At 34.4% G+C, this 16,015-nt stretch overlaps 2 protein-coding genes across 3 annotated transcripts in view; one reads left to right on the top strand and one right to left on the bottom strand.

The window, feature by feature from the left end:
* Positions 1 to 16,015, bottom strand: part of LOC138322617 (fatty acid synthase-like) — a 381,340-nt gene that overhangs the window by 121,568 nt on the left and 243,757 nt on the right. The window lies entirely within an intron of this gene.
* LOC138322614 (protein NDNF-like) overlaps positions 1 to 16,015 on the top strand; it is a 121,007-nt gene that overhangs the window by 32,826 nt on the left and 72,166 nt on the right. The window contains exons 1-2 of one of the 2 annotated variants that reach the window (XM_069266591.1): positions 7,016 to 7,201; positions 8,870 to 8,953. The gene's annotated coding sequence lies outside the window, so the exon portion shown is untranslated. Of the gene's footprint in view, positions 1 to 7,015; positions 7,202 to 8,869; positions 8,954 to 16,015 lie in introns of those variants that run through there. The other variant, XM_069266592.1, reaches the window with a different exon arrangement.

The raw sequence follows: 16,015 nt of genomic DNA on the forward strand, positions 1-16,015 counted from the left end.
AACTAAACAGTTCTAACGACGGCAATACAATGGTGGAAATAGGTCCGACCATTCACATCCTCACAACTCATTAATTCGATGGTCTACAATGTCGTACCTCCCAACGGAAGCACACATTAACAAGGCCGAGCACTTAATTAACCCGCTAAGCATACCATGTAATACACCAGATGTCCGTTGTCCAAATTTGTCAAGTCAGTCTTCCAGTTCCTGAAAGTAAAAGTTTTCTTTGATGAAAGGTGTAAGCAAGGTCATCCTTCCAAATATTTAGATATTTCTGACAATTCTCAATCGATTTAATGTCACAGTTATTACAGACCAAAGTTTTTAACACCAATATCCCCACACACGGCTCACGGAGATACTAACTGATAAGGGCCCTGTGGGAGAATTTGTATCAACATAAAAACAATTTCAGTTTTTTGTTTGGTAGAGAATCTCAATGTGAGTTAAAGAAGCATAATGTATTCATGACAATTTGACTTGAAAAGAGCTTGACCTGAAATTCACCTGAAAATAACATTTTTGCCTTTTAATATGATCTAACTGTCACTGAAAATACAAGCTTTACTTCTTTGTTGGACTTTTGTTAGATGTTAATGCCATTGTATCTTCTAGCACTATCATTACTATGTTATTGTATTTGATCTTTAATGCCTGTAGATTGTCAGTCTAGCATGACCAATAGGACAGACATTTTCAATCAGCTGAAATCACCACCAAAGACAATCATACAGATATAAATTATATTCTCTTTTCAAATCTTGAATTATAAGTAATATTAGATATGTTTCGACTTTCCATTATTTCATTAGCTAATACAATGAAAATAAGATACACCTTCGGTTATTATCTAATTTATATGTACCGGACCAAAGTCCATATTTGATACATATTGTAAATATGGCGGTAGTTAAAATGTATTCAATGTGTATAATTATTTGACCTTTAAAGTCCGATTATATTTTAGTAATATATTTAATCGTAAAAAAACTACTACCAAATTTCGTCAAATGATAGAGTTGATATCCTTATGGCGATATTACTTAATTAAAAAATGTCATAATTAATTAGGATTGTAGTAATGATGGGGGAATACCAGGAGATTCCGTTGTTACGCTCTGTTGGTGCCACGGTCCACACGTGGTAAACATCACATTTAAGAACCGCTTTGTATAACCTTTGATCCAAGATATGTTTGTCAACTGATATATATTGACAGACGCTAATACATTGTTATATTATTTTCGTCGTTTTTATAAATGAGTCTCTTTAAACATTAATTAAAGGCCTACTTAAAATCTTTAAATCCTTTAAAAACTATTATCAGAGATTGGTCATATGAAAACAGTTAGGGGGTTAACCATGGAAAGTCAAATACTTGGGAATAAGTAAGTTTTAAGCGAACAAACAGTTTTGCACGAGACCTTACAATGCACTTTACACAGGTACAAGTGAAGCGGGTACAAGCGCACGATTAAGAGTAGACTGAAGGTATTCTCTACTTAGTAATATTTCGCTCTTTTGTAGTTTTGCGTACAAGTTCTTGTTTAAATTCTTCAGAATGGAGTATATAGTTCTACTGAAGTATTGTGAGAGTTTTTTTGAAAGAAGAACCAGTTTTATTAGAATGAACATTAAAAAACATTGAATAAATCTATACATATTCGAAATTTCTCTCAGGTTGTCGCTGGGATTTACCTGGTGATCATCCGGGTACGTACAGACATATAGGCTATTTTCAGACATACATATTTACGTGTTCTATTTATATATATTTTTAATATGCATTATTGTCGATACTGTACATATTTGAACAAAATTAAGTGAAAATACATTCAGAAAAACATAATGGGGCTTTAAAATACATAAAATGATCTCGGTTGATCAAAACTGTGTAGTGGCTCCTGTAATTTGATGTTAGGCCAGGAGAGTTAAATCCTCGTCATCTGTGACGTAACCGGATTTGTCGACACGTACAAATCGTCTATTCTTCGCTAACATCTGGAGGAGTTATCCACATGACCTCAGCCAAGTTTAACCAGATACCTAACATCAGAGAGGATGAAATATACATGGAGTGCCAATAAATAAAACATCTCTAAGGTCACTTCAGCGTCATATTCCACCTGCATCTGTATCATTTCACATTATACTAATATATTCTACCAGATATTACATGGCAATCAAATATAGCCGAATCATGTCAAACGTCATCAAACTGAGTTATTGTAGAACGTTAACTACAATATGGCAAATGTAAAAAACTGATTTAGATGCTTCAGTTTCGCTATGTAAGTACTCGGTAAATTACCAACATATTTAGCGTTCGTTATTATTAGTCTTACTGATCATTTTATGATTTTATTTAAGTCCATTTAGAATGATAAAGTGTTATTTATTAAGACCATGTAAACTTCATTATGACTTACATACAGATAGAGATTTCTTCAATAATGGCCTTTTCTGCTATACAAATATTTTCTGTCATTTTTATTTGTTGTTTGTTTTCGAAATTATTTTTGGAAAGAATTATGAATAAAGATATAAATAAACAATCAGGATAAGAAAATCACGAAATACTAGCTTATAATCATCTTAACCTTCATGTACATATCACAATTATCATCATCACAGTCATCATCATCATCATCATCATCATCATCATCATCATCATCACCATCATCATCATCATCACCATCATCATCATCATCATCATCATCACCATCATAATCATCATCATCATCCCCATCATCACCATCATCATCATCATTTATTTTGTTAAGATACCGTACTCTCTGTTTACTCTTTACAAATCTACATAAAAGATTGTTGGTATGTACCCTGGCCGTGCGAGTATAAACGACGAGAAACGTGATGAGTGCGTGAGGACATCCATATGGCTAGCCACCAGTCATCCCAGGGCAGAAGTCGTGCTTAGTAAAGTACCATAGAGACTCAAACAACATACGCCTTAAGTATACTTATCTAATAACTTATATCGATATATATAGTTTACATCAGGATCATGAATGATATCAATAACATCAGGAACTATTTATACAACTCACTGTCATTAAAAACTGCACTTATATTCTTATTTTTCTACATTATCCAATCCTTAGTTATCGTTTATCTTGTGTATGATAAAATTTATTTTCTGTAAACTCTTTGACAAGTTTCCTTTAACCTTTCAGAAAAATAAACATTATTTTGTAATTCAGATCAGTCTAATCCTAGCCAATGTTGCACTTTGTTAACGCACTTCGTAAGCCAAGTTTGTCACCGATTATTTATGGGGTCAATTAAGAAAAATATATTAGTGCTGATCAAAGCAAGCCACTGTTCTCAAATGTCTTAAGTGAAAAAAATAATCTCATTTCACAATTTAATCACAATGCCAGTCGGTGCAATACTCGGAGACCTGATTAGAGGAGATCATTGAGTGTTTGTAAATCTTATTGCTGTGTAAAATGGAAATCATTCAAAACACATATTCCATGTATGACGTCATTGTAAACAGAATATGCATCATTTGTAGTTTGACCTCGACAAAAGGTTAACCGAACATTAGAACGTGCTCATTAGTTGAAGTCAATTACTGGGATGTTTTTGTGAAGCCTGCCCGGTGTGTACGGAGCTGTACGTCATTGTTACTGGTTTGACTTCCCCTGTAAACACTATCCACTACATACAAATTAATATAAACTAGAAAGAGCCAGCTAACCTGTAGGCTGTTTTCACCTCGCCGGTAATTAGTGAAACTTTGACCCTTTTAGAATCAACAATCGAGGCTGCAGGGACCGTAGTAGAATGTCCACCAGTCTCTAGAATATTAAAATCATCACTAATAGATGGCTTCGTAATTTTGCCTCGGTGACATGTTTTAGTCTAGATCCCAAGTTTTAAACTAGGCAAAGACAATCTAGTATTATGATTTTGAGAAATTTGGGATCTGGTGGTCAGTCGTGTAGGGGTTTTGGATATTGATTTTTCATACTTGATACATGTATAACATCAGTCTCATGTAGCTTTGTTAATCAATTAACAATACTTATTATCATCAATTTATCCACCAGTACAAAACTATTATCAAACGGAAAAGTCTCGTTATTTCCTCATACATGGTACAACATTAAATTTAGGGATGAGAGTCTTCCACGTTAGTAAACTCAACGCCATGTCAAATGGGTAGGTCGTAATGATATTGTCATTTGAATTACCCAGGTACCACTTCTACGTGAAAGGGATGTCTTTATTCTTTTCAGTAAATGTAAGACAATGAATTATATAAACAGATTACAGAGTGTACATGGCTATGGCGTGCCAAATGCTGCTGGATATTTTACTATACTTATTTCGTATTTGCCTTTTATATTGTAAATATTAATTCTCCCTTGTGTCACCTTTTCATATTATACCGTAAAATAAGGAAAGATCAATATAAACGGCAATGGAACAATGTGAACGACAATGATACTGTTCCATATAAATATCGAAAGGTACAACAGGAACACTTGAAACATCAAATATGAAAAACAAATTTATATAAAAATAATAAAAAAAATATGTCAAAAGTAACAAATTATACAATATATATGACAAGAAAACAATATGATAATCATCACTTAATTTGAAACTCTATACATAGTGACTTGATTTAAACAATATCAACAGAAAACTAAAACTAATTAACCAAGTGAGGAATTCCTACTTAAGAATGTTTATAAACAATTGCCAAGATATATTTTTTTTCGTTTAAACATTTATATTACATTAGTGTAGCAACCAAATGAGCCTCCAGGCCTGACTACGTAGTGTTTTCTAACTAATATTAGGGAGTGTGATAAATTGTACCTGAAGTTCATTCTTCATTCGATACTAATTCAATCTTAAGGACTGGCTAATTTAACAGTGAATATATTTTTTATGTTATCGAGATATGATCCCAACATCAGAGTTAATTTATAGTATTGTCAATTTTTTTGTGAATTATTATATTATTTACAAAAATCTATTTTTAATCTAATCATTGTTGTTTCCTTATCCACAACGTCATCAGACAAATCACTCCGTGCTCACGTCATATTCCGCTATGTGATAATAATCTCATAGCAAAATAATCTATAAGTTGATACCAACCAAGGCAGTTTTGGGTGATATGTAGTAACATAACACAATCCTACCATAATCATAAATTGATTAAGTAAATTCTTTTGAATAGCATGCTGGCTGAAAATTTCGATCCGTATCTTTTTATATAAATCTTAACAATCATAACAAAAATTATGATAAGATGGTTATTTTTAGATTGCTCATTTCTGGAATAATATAAGTAAAGAAATGTTCAATATTATAATATCGTATATTTGAATTGTTCATTATTATTTTTCTGATCAAAATAAAACATTTACGATTGAGCTCATTCTCCCACAAACGTAAATTGTAGAATAGAATGAATTGTCTCCCTTGCCTCTTGTAAACCATATTCTTCTTTATCAAGTTAGAATGTTTTATATCAAGTTAATATGTAGTTGTGTATATTTGTTTTACGTCGGTATGTTATATTCTACATTTGTATAAAGTTTGATTGGTAATAAATGTATTACGTAAGTAATGTTATTATGTATCAGTTCAATTACGATGGCGGTGTTTGTCAACGAATTGTAAATGCGATTTTTCAAAAAGAAAAAATGTTTTGATACATAGGAGTCTAGTATTGCTTGCTGCATCATAACGATTTGGTATATTGTCACTGTATTGTGTTTGGAGTGTCAGTGGAGACTTTTTAGTAAATGCCAGAGTAGCCGGAGACACCAGTGTAAAGTGCATTGTGTTTGTACGAATTAATGATGATAGGTATTAGTACAGATATGTAGATATACAGGGGGTTGATGTCTATATCATTACCTACAGACACTGCAGGTCTTACATGTCACTCCATATCACCACTGCACACGGTAAATTAGTACTACACCGTGATTTATTACTCTGATTATTAGGATTAGTGTAGATTGGTGTTAGTGGCGATACTAAAATTAAGTGATACGTGTATCCTAACATGTGTATCACCGAATACAATAGTTAGTATGATACAATAGAAATCAGTGTACATTAGTGGATAGGGATCTCAGATGGATGATCACATTTCGAGACTCGTTCGAATTCGACATTTTTATGTGGATATGTGTATGATATCTAAAACACTAACTTCCACGAATCTTTCGCCATTTCTATATTGATATGTTTGATATTTAAAACACTAACTTTCACGAATCGTTCGCCATTTTTATATTAATATGTTTGATATTCTAAACACAAACTTTCACGAATTGTTAGCCATCTTTATTTTGAAATATTGTTTTTTAAAACACTAACTTTCACGAATCGTTCGCCATTTTTATGTGGATATGTTTGATATTTAAAACACTATCACGAATCGTTCGCCATGTGGATATGTTCGATATCTTCAGAACTGACTTTCACGAATCGTTCGCCATTTTTATGTGGATATGTTCGATATCTTGAGAACTAACTTTCACGAATCGTTCGCCATTTTTATGTGGATATGTTCGATATCTTGAGAACTAACTTTCACCAATCGTTCGCCATTTTATGTGGATATGTTAGATTACTAAACACTAAGCACAAAGATAGGTTCGTTACTGATGAAAAAAAACAATAAAAAATCCATTATTAATTATAATTATAATATAATATCGGAATAACTATAGTATCGTACCTATCACACTGGCCAACATTAATATCGTAAAGAACGAGCCTTAAATACCTTTGTAAGATATTTAACATTTTTGTTTGTGCTTTATCACCTAATCACACATGTAGTAATATCCTCACCTACATATCAAATTCTACTTTCGTTTTACACATTATTCTATTGCTCATGTCTATTTATAAATACTTATATCATCACCTCTGCTACAAACCGTAGATACATAGTTATTTATACGAATAAATATTACGTAGTTGTTGTGAAAGGTGAGTAAATATTTGATGATTGTTTTAACACAATCCACGTTGGGCTGGCAGTCTGGTTCCTACAGACTTCTATTTCTATTGGATTAACCCTGACCCTAGCTAACCAGTTGTAGCTCAGCAGATTAACGTGTTGATGATAGAGGAGAGTATAGACGGAGGGAAGCTGATGGAACTGCAGCCTCAATATATACACGTCCATATGGTATGCAGGTTACAGGATTAAATCCTTTAGTCTACATCCTCGCTTAAATAGGTCGTAAGTACGATTGGGGAGGCTGATAAGCGGACACGAAGCGAGTGAGGAAATTTGTACCTTATTCTAATGAGACACAGTAAATTATAGGTCGGCTTCTGTTTCGTAAATAATGATAAACAAACAGTTTATGTGTAAGCTACCCTGACGTAGACGTACGATATTCTCGCCTCTAGTCATATCTACAGCGGATCATAGCGCCAAACTACTGACAATAATCTCAGAAATAGAGATCTACGATTGATATTTTTAAACACGGAATTTTAATCAAGTGAGGAATTCATCTTGTAAGCAAACGGCAATCTAGTGATAGAGTGTCAATATATACTTTTAAACTGGATAGGAACATTAGACAAGTGAAAATATGTTTGTCTGTCGCAGAAACTGAAATGGAAAATAAAATGAGAAAAATAGTTATGAATCATAAACCCATCACTTGTGATAATAAATAGTATATAGGTAAGGTATCGTTTAGCGTCATAATCATGACGATGATATATGTCAAGCATTGTAGTTATATCTTAAACCCGTCAATTGATGAATAATATCGATAATACTAATCAACGTAAACGATCACTGATACTACTCAACATAAGCCTCTGATGATATGGTGAATGTCAATACTCTTATCAGACACTATGAGAAATAATAGGATTGTTGAATAAGTACTTTTTATTAAGAAGAAAATAGTCTAATAATCTTGAAAAATACTTTTCTGTTAATTTTTTTTTGTCACAATATGTAATTATTGACTTTTTTGTGATTTGTTTACACTACCTACCAGAATCTAGTGTTACGTAGTATCATCATTGTGCATCTCCTGTAAACTCAATATATTAGTATGATTAATGATCGGCCGCCGATTGGGTTTGAAGGTTAAAAGGAATGATAGGAGTGAAATATCGTCCAGTCAATTGGACAAATCTAGTATCCTGGAAAATAAGGCAAAATCTGTTCGGATTAGCGGAATTAATGTTGGGCGTTATCGATAAGTGTTGTAGCCTAGTTTAAAGCGTGTTGGTCTAGTGACCTCGTATGATCACTGATTAGTTCTGATTGTGTAACATTAGTCCTGATGGAGATGAGCCTAACTGCGATCTGATTGTACTTAAATCATTACCATCTGACCAGCAATCTAAAAGACAGGAAGCCAAATTCCATTAAAGTCATTAATTATTCAATGCCGATCATTGAGCTGTGGTGTTGATAAGAGATAATCTGGACGGGGCAGAAGTATATATATCTGCCGTTAACGATAACACCCAGGCTGGCAGCAGTAGATGTTCCGTGGATACCACAGGACACATCCACACGGCACCTTTCGTTTGCTCTTATCTGCCAGCAAAACTATAACCATCATCACGTCTGGAAACCTAAATTATTTTTTTAATTTAGGAAAAAACAAATGTTAATGCAGGGTAATATCATTTCAATCCACACACATCGTAATTTCTAAAATGGATGCATTCGTACGGCCTTTCCTTAAGGAAAAACAAACTTAAAACAGCATGATCCTCTTTATTTGCTTTTACTGAAGACGACGGGACAACAGATCAAACAGCAATAAGAAAAGTATTTAATTGAGGTGATGGTGATATTATTTTACTTTCGTTTTAGGTAATGAAGAATGGCAAGGTTATATTTGATACCAACATGCAGGGGATTTGGATATTATAATACGATACATTTGGCGCAAACAAGGTAGGGAAACCAATTTTATTCACTAAAATGGATGTTGCAATATGATTGCTTGATTTAGAAGTCAACGTGAAAAAAATGTGTGAAACACATGAAAACAATGTGTTTTAATTGTATGTGTTAGCTTAAGTTGATTCCATTGACATTAATCTGTAGTGCGTTGGGATAATAAATGAATATCATTAATTAACATTTTGGAACATTAAACAACATGTAAAATATGTAATAATGAATTCGTCCCCACCAATCGCTTCTGTTTTCACCATTGAACCTTTAAGAACATATTACCGTGTCAATAGGTGTTTTTATTGTCCACTGTATGTCACGAAATGTTAACAAACACCCCCACCAGCCACCAAGTACACTGCACATGCAATATAGTACTCCCCGAGTACAAACAGGTCCACACAGCTATTGAAGTCAGGATTTCTGCTGAGATGTGGCATTTAGTAAATCTAAATATAAACTACATCAAACATATCTGTGACAAGTGCTGAGGCTCGTGGGATAGTTGCGTGGGCTGTCCTGTAGAAAACAATAAGTTCTAATAGTCAATGCGACAATAATTAATAATTCTTTAAAGGTTTGAATCAAAAGCATTTTTACTGTTACTCATAAGGAATATAATTTGTAAGGATTGTTTGTGGATGCAGCCTGAAAGCCTGTTTATCTATAACATTCGACATGATATTTTCTACTTAATAAATATGCTTACGCTAACAAAATATGCCAATATATCAGTAGTTTGGTTATGCTATTTTATTGAAGGTCTGACTTATATGTTTTACGTACGACTCATTTCATAAATAGTTATCTATATGTAAATACATGTACAGTGTAGTTATATTTACATGTTTGTAACTTATACATTAGCTAACTATCCTAACATCTACAACTCTGAATAGCATAAACTAAGTAATTTATTGTCAATATTTAGTCAGCAAATTATATATTTATGTAAAAACAAACATTACATATAGGCGTTCGTACATGGGAGTGTTACTTTTGTGTGTTTTTTGTTGTTGTGCCGTTTCGTTGTGGTTTCCTTTGTAGTTGGTCTGTAGTTAGTTTTGTAATAATAGTCATCAATACCAATCAATTAGGTTCAGAGGTTTATTTGGTCATCATGTTTCAAAATTCAAAACATCCAATCGAAATAAAAAAAAATTCATAATTTACAATGTAGTAGTTCCGATACAAGTTATTTTCTAAATATTGAAGTGATTACAATATGGAATAAACAATTCTTTTGTTTGGGGGAAATACTGGAGGAAAAATGGTTTAAGGTAGAGCACATACTATACCCTTTGCGTGAGAATGAGCCGACGGGAAGACTACCAATAGTAAAATCTTAGTGATAAGTTAATAAATTCACCAACTACAGATAATAGTAAAAAAAAAGATATTTTCTTAATATGAAATAATCGAAGCAATAGCAATGAGCATGTAAGGTAATGACGTCACTTCCTATAATGACAACATCATCGATGTTCTTAATCATAATAAAATATAGTAAGGTCATGTCTACATTTATGAGTAAACATACTAATTATTAAGACAATAACCTTGTTATGGCTAAAACAAACCTGACTTCAGCATCAAATAATTTCATATTTACAACAAGTGTTAAAGGCAAATAATATACGACTAGAAGTCTCAAAAGACATCATGCATGTCTGTTCAATAGATTCATAATTTAAATCCTAATGATCAATATTCCAATACAATAATCAAAATATGTCAATAGAATTATATATTAAAATTATTCTGTTTACAAAAATAAATCATTATGATTAACCTGTAATGTTAACGTTACGCATTGTAAAGAGGCGTAACTCAATAGGTTTGTATACAATATGGCGGTCTCCGGTTTGCGGAACCTTATCAAAGATGGTTAATTTAAATTATATTATCGACTTCCATAATTAAGATATATTTCTACCATATAAGTAACTTTGTCCGATAATGAAATTATTCATTGTTTTTATAAACTACACATCGAGTTTGAAATGCATTGTACAATTGTAATACCTGATAAATCGCATTAGTAACAGTAAAAATAGGTTACAAACACATATGTACATTAACATAGAATGTCTTACTGTAATAATAGTTAAGCCATCAATAATGATCAGAAGTTTATTTGGTATTGACCATTTAACCTTCTGGACTAATAAAGGCACTGGATGACAACAAGTGAAAATAAAAGATGGACTGCCTTTTCCAGCTGAATTTTTAACAACCGACAGGAATACAATGGTTACACACACCGTGACCGGTGTATGGTGCCAAAGTCTAAAGAATATTTTCTTGGACAATATGATAGCTTCCGCTATCATTTAAGTAAACTATTGACATTTCAAGATGACCCTAACATTCGGAAGTTTAAATCTCCCTTTTCAATTTATACGTGTCGGTCAGAACAATATATTGACTTCAAATATATAATCGATGAATTGATAAGCCGACATGATATTTTCCTCATATCAAAAACTAAATGAAATATGTTACACATACTGATAAAAATATAAACACAATATAACTTAAGCTATAAATTTATACTTTTGAAGGTTCAATATATTAACAAATAATCATTAGTTTCAATAAGGGTAAAATATTCCCTATGATATATCTTTCTTTGTCCTCAATGATTAAAGAACATCTAATTTCATTGACAACAAACACAAAATGGATCTTCCGATAATTGGGGAAAAAAACAATAAAAACACGGCCATTAATACCAAATCGCAAAATAAACAAATCTTCTGACAGAGGTCAACTTGAATAATGAAAAAACAAACTAAAAATCTATCAAACAAAATTGAGCCGACTCCTCAGATGTAAACAGATACTGAACAATGCACTCCGAAGGCGGGATCGATCATAACAAAAATGTTAATTTTATCTAATGATTAACAAAACTGGCCTAGTGGATGACGCAACCAATATTGTTTACATACAAAGTCTGTATCTATATACTATACCAAAGGCATATTTAAATATTGGAATGTGGACTATCTTGTGGACTTACATATTATATATCTAAATAAGGAATATTCAAATGTAGGAATGTTGACTTATCACCCAATCAAATCTTCAGCACCAGAAATAGTAGCACGGATTAATGGTAGATTCATTAGATGTCACTCTTAGAGAGTTAGGATAGAATAAATAACCATTCGATAGTTATTGTACCAGAATTGTCGGCGACACATACAACCTTGGCCTCGATTCGTCCAGCACTGCTGTCTTATGAATACAATCGTACACAAAGAAATGCATTTCAGAAACACGTTTGCTGTCCATTAGAAAAATTCCACGATTCATATATGCATTTAACAAATTGAAAAATGATCCGAATTAAATTCCGGACTAGAGTAGAACAGTACGTCGATAACCCTGGTGTTACACACCATTCGTAGTGACGTCACCATTCAAAATATTAACTACCATCAAATCTTAAGGTAAGATGTCGATAAATGAAATGATGTAAAAAGTTTGGTCACTGCCAGAACATGTAGATTATCAGTCTAGAGAGAGTCGAGGACACTCGCCAAAAATTGGCGTATATTCCCCATAACAAATTACCACACTGTTCTACAGTCCTACTTTCTGATTAGAACAATGCCGAGTGAATCAACAGCGGATTTTATTTGGCACAAACGTCGAAAGTATCGTGGTAAGGAGTAAAGGGGATCGACATATAAAGGATAGATTTAATAGGGAATTAGACTAGGTTCGCCGCAAACTCTCTACTTCACTGGTGCCCGGGTAGACGCAACAGGACATTGCATGGGGTACTGGGTTCGCCGCAAACTAGGTACTTCACTTATGCCCTGGTAGATGTAATAGGGAATTAGGGGGTACTGGGTTCGCCGCAAACTCGGTACTTCACTAATGCCCAGGTAGACATAATAGGGATTTAGAGGGGCACTGGGCAATCTCTCCCAGGGTGCATTGCGAACCCTGGTAGAGATTGAGTTCCGGGTTCGCTACAATCCCAGTACCTCACTAATGCCCGGGTAGACGTAATAGGAATTAGAGGGGTACTGGGTTCGCTGTAAACCCAGAACTTCACTAATGCCCGGGTAGACATAAAAGGGAATTAGAGGGGTACTGGGTTCGCTGTAAACCCAGTACTTCACTAATGCCCGGGTAGACATAAAAGGGAATTAGAGGGGTACTGGGTTCGCTGTAAACCCAGAACTTCACTAGGCCTAATGCCCGGGTAGACGTAAATGGAATTAGAGGGGTACTGGGTTCGCTGTAAACCCAGAACTTCACTAATGCCCGGGTAGACGTAATAGGGATTTAGAGGGGTACTGGGTCGCTGTAAAACCAGTACTTCACTTATGCCCGGGTAGACGTAATAGGAATTAGAGGGGTACTGGGTTCGCTGTAAACCCAGTACTTCACTAGGCCTAATGCCCGGGTAGACGTAATAGGGATTTAGAGGGGTACTGGGTTCGCTGTAAAACCAGTACTTCACTTATGCCCGGGTAGACGTAATAGGAATTAGAGGGGTACTGGGTTCGCTGTAAACCCAGTACTTCACTAGGCCTAATGCCCTGATAGACATAAATGGAATTAGAGGAATACTGGGTTCGCTGTAAACCCAGAACTTCACTTATGCTCGGAAAGACGTAAATGGAATTAGAGGGGTACTGGGTTCACTGTAAACCCAGTACTTCACTAGGCCTAATGCCCGGGTAGACGTAAATGGAATTAGAGGGGTACTGGGTTTGCTGTAAACCCAGAACTTCACTAATGCCCGAGTAGACGTAATAGGGATTTACAGGGGTACTGGGTTCGCTACAAACCCAGTAATTGATAGTCCACACTATGTCAGTGTTAAATAATCCCGCCCATTTAGATATGTATGCTGATCTGCTTATATTATCTTCCTGCATTCCCATTGATTACGTTACCGTAAATCAGCATAAACATTTGGTTGAACGCTTTCTACATTTACTAATCAGGGGAAATATTTCCAGACCTGATAATTACCGATTTGATATCAACGATTACTTATCAGCCGCGTCAAATCAATAGTTGTTCAAGGTCAACAGGTGAAAATAGTTAACCACAAATACAAACACATTATCATACAGATGTGTAATCACATTGGGGTATAGCGCGAAGTTTGTTAACACCAGGTCACGATTATTAGAGTGACTACAATATTGGCCGTTATCTCGGCGTGTTTACCGAGGCCGGCAGTGAGTCGCCGGAAGATCGGAAGGACCATCATATGATTTAATGAGGTTGAAGTTGACAACGTTTAATAAAGCTGATATTCGTTTTCCTCCAATATTACCTTGCTGATATGCTTACAATGAAGCGCCTCCACCCTGACTCCAACGAAATGCCCTGTACACCCCGAATTCCTGAGAGTCTGAATATTTTCATTCCCAACGCCAATCGTCGCGTTAATTACAACTCCTCGCATTCTTTACGTAGCTGTACAAAGTGGCATGCTTGTATCACCAAAATGGTCCAGTATCATGGCTTTAACAAGAAAATGTATTTAATAGAAGAATGCTATACAGCCTTGCTATTTCATGCCTATTTAATAATCGAGTTTGAGGTTTTACCCTAGGATGAAGGTGTTTACCTGTGCTGGGAAGTAGGAACCATCACTGTACGATGGAACCTGCACCACTTGTAATGCTCACATCACCCCTCCACCCTGTCTAAGTATAGACTATTATGATGTAAGAATCTACCCAAATCTAACAATCCTCGTTCTGTCGCTGCTTGATTACTTAGCAATTTTAGAACATTGCTATAAAACAAGCACAGCCTCTTATACGTTAAAGGACTGGCAACTTAATATTTCCCACTAAAATTGAATAAAGAGTTTGGGAAAAGATAGAAAATGAAAAAAAATGGAAAAGAATAAGCCATGAAGTATTGGAACAATTAACACGGTCTGCTTTATAAGCCAAATCGGTGAGCAGATTTAATTTAGGAATTGAAATATTGATATCTATTATAGAATTCAAAAGAAACAGTTTTGTAATTCGTAAACATTACACCAGTAAATGAATAACGTTACATGAGTCCCGCATGGCTTTTACTCTTCACTACTAGTCTAATCGGTCCAAATTATATATGAATGTGGATGAACCCCCAACTCCTAAATCTCCACTAAACAGATAAGGGGACGATACCAGATAATGCATCTCTCTTCACCGTCCTATCTGGTGCAGTACGATTACTGTGCGTCAGTGACGCCCGGGAACACGCCGCCGTACTCCTAATTATGAGAACTCCTCAAGATTTATTCATTTAAATGACCCCTCAACATCACTAAAGCTCTCTTCATTCTTTTATCACGTCCAAAGTTTCTTTTTCGGTCTGTTGCACTTGACTTGAAATGAAATGACAGTAATCTATTTAATTTTATTCATAATAAACACTGCCATCCAAAACTTCTGTCTGTTACCAGTACAGAAATATGCAAGTCTTGTTCATATAAACATCACTATATGTTTGTATCTTTAATTCACTTTCCTCAAATCGTTGATAGGTTTTCCCTTTATATGAGTTTTCATAAGAGATGATTGTTTGAACACACTTTCATGTGGTGTATAGAACGTTTGGATGACAGTACATTTTAATTCGTCTTTCATCGTCCTTACACGTTCGTCCAAACATGTTTTTCGACACTAGCATTCTCATTTCCTTTACTCAAAACAAATACACTTCTAAATCCGTGTAAATCCTTTTTCTCTGATCTTGATTCCTATTTTACTTTACCCTTTGTCCTCACACAGTCCGATCTTGATTCCTATTTTACTTTATCCTTTGTCCTCACACAGTCTGACCTTGATTCCTATTTTACTTTATCCTTTGTCCTCACACAGTCTGATCTTGATTCCTATTTTACTTTATCCTTTGTCCTCACACAGTCTGACCTTGATTCCTATTTTACTTTATCCTTTGTCCTTCCTCACACAGTCTGATCTTGATTCCTATTTTACTTTACCCTTTGTCCTCACACAGTCTGACCTTGATTCCTATTTTACTTTATCCTTTGTCCTCACACAGTCTGACCTTGAT

This window comes from Argopecten irradians, chromosome 5 (assembly GCF_041381155.1).
Source record: "Argopecten irradians isolate NY chromosome 5, Ai_NY, whole genome shotgun sequence".
Taxonomy (NCBI): Eukaryota; Metazoa; Mollusca; class Bivalvia; order Pectinida; family Pectinidae; genus Argopecten; species Argopecten irradians.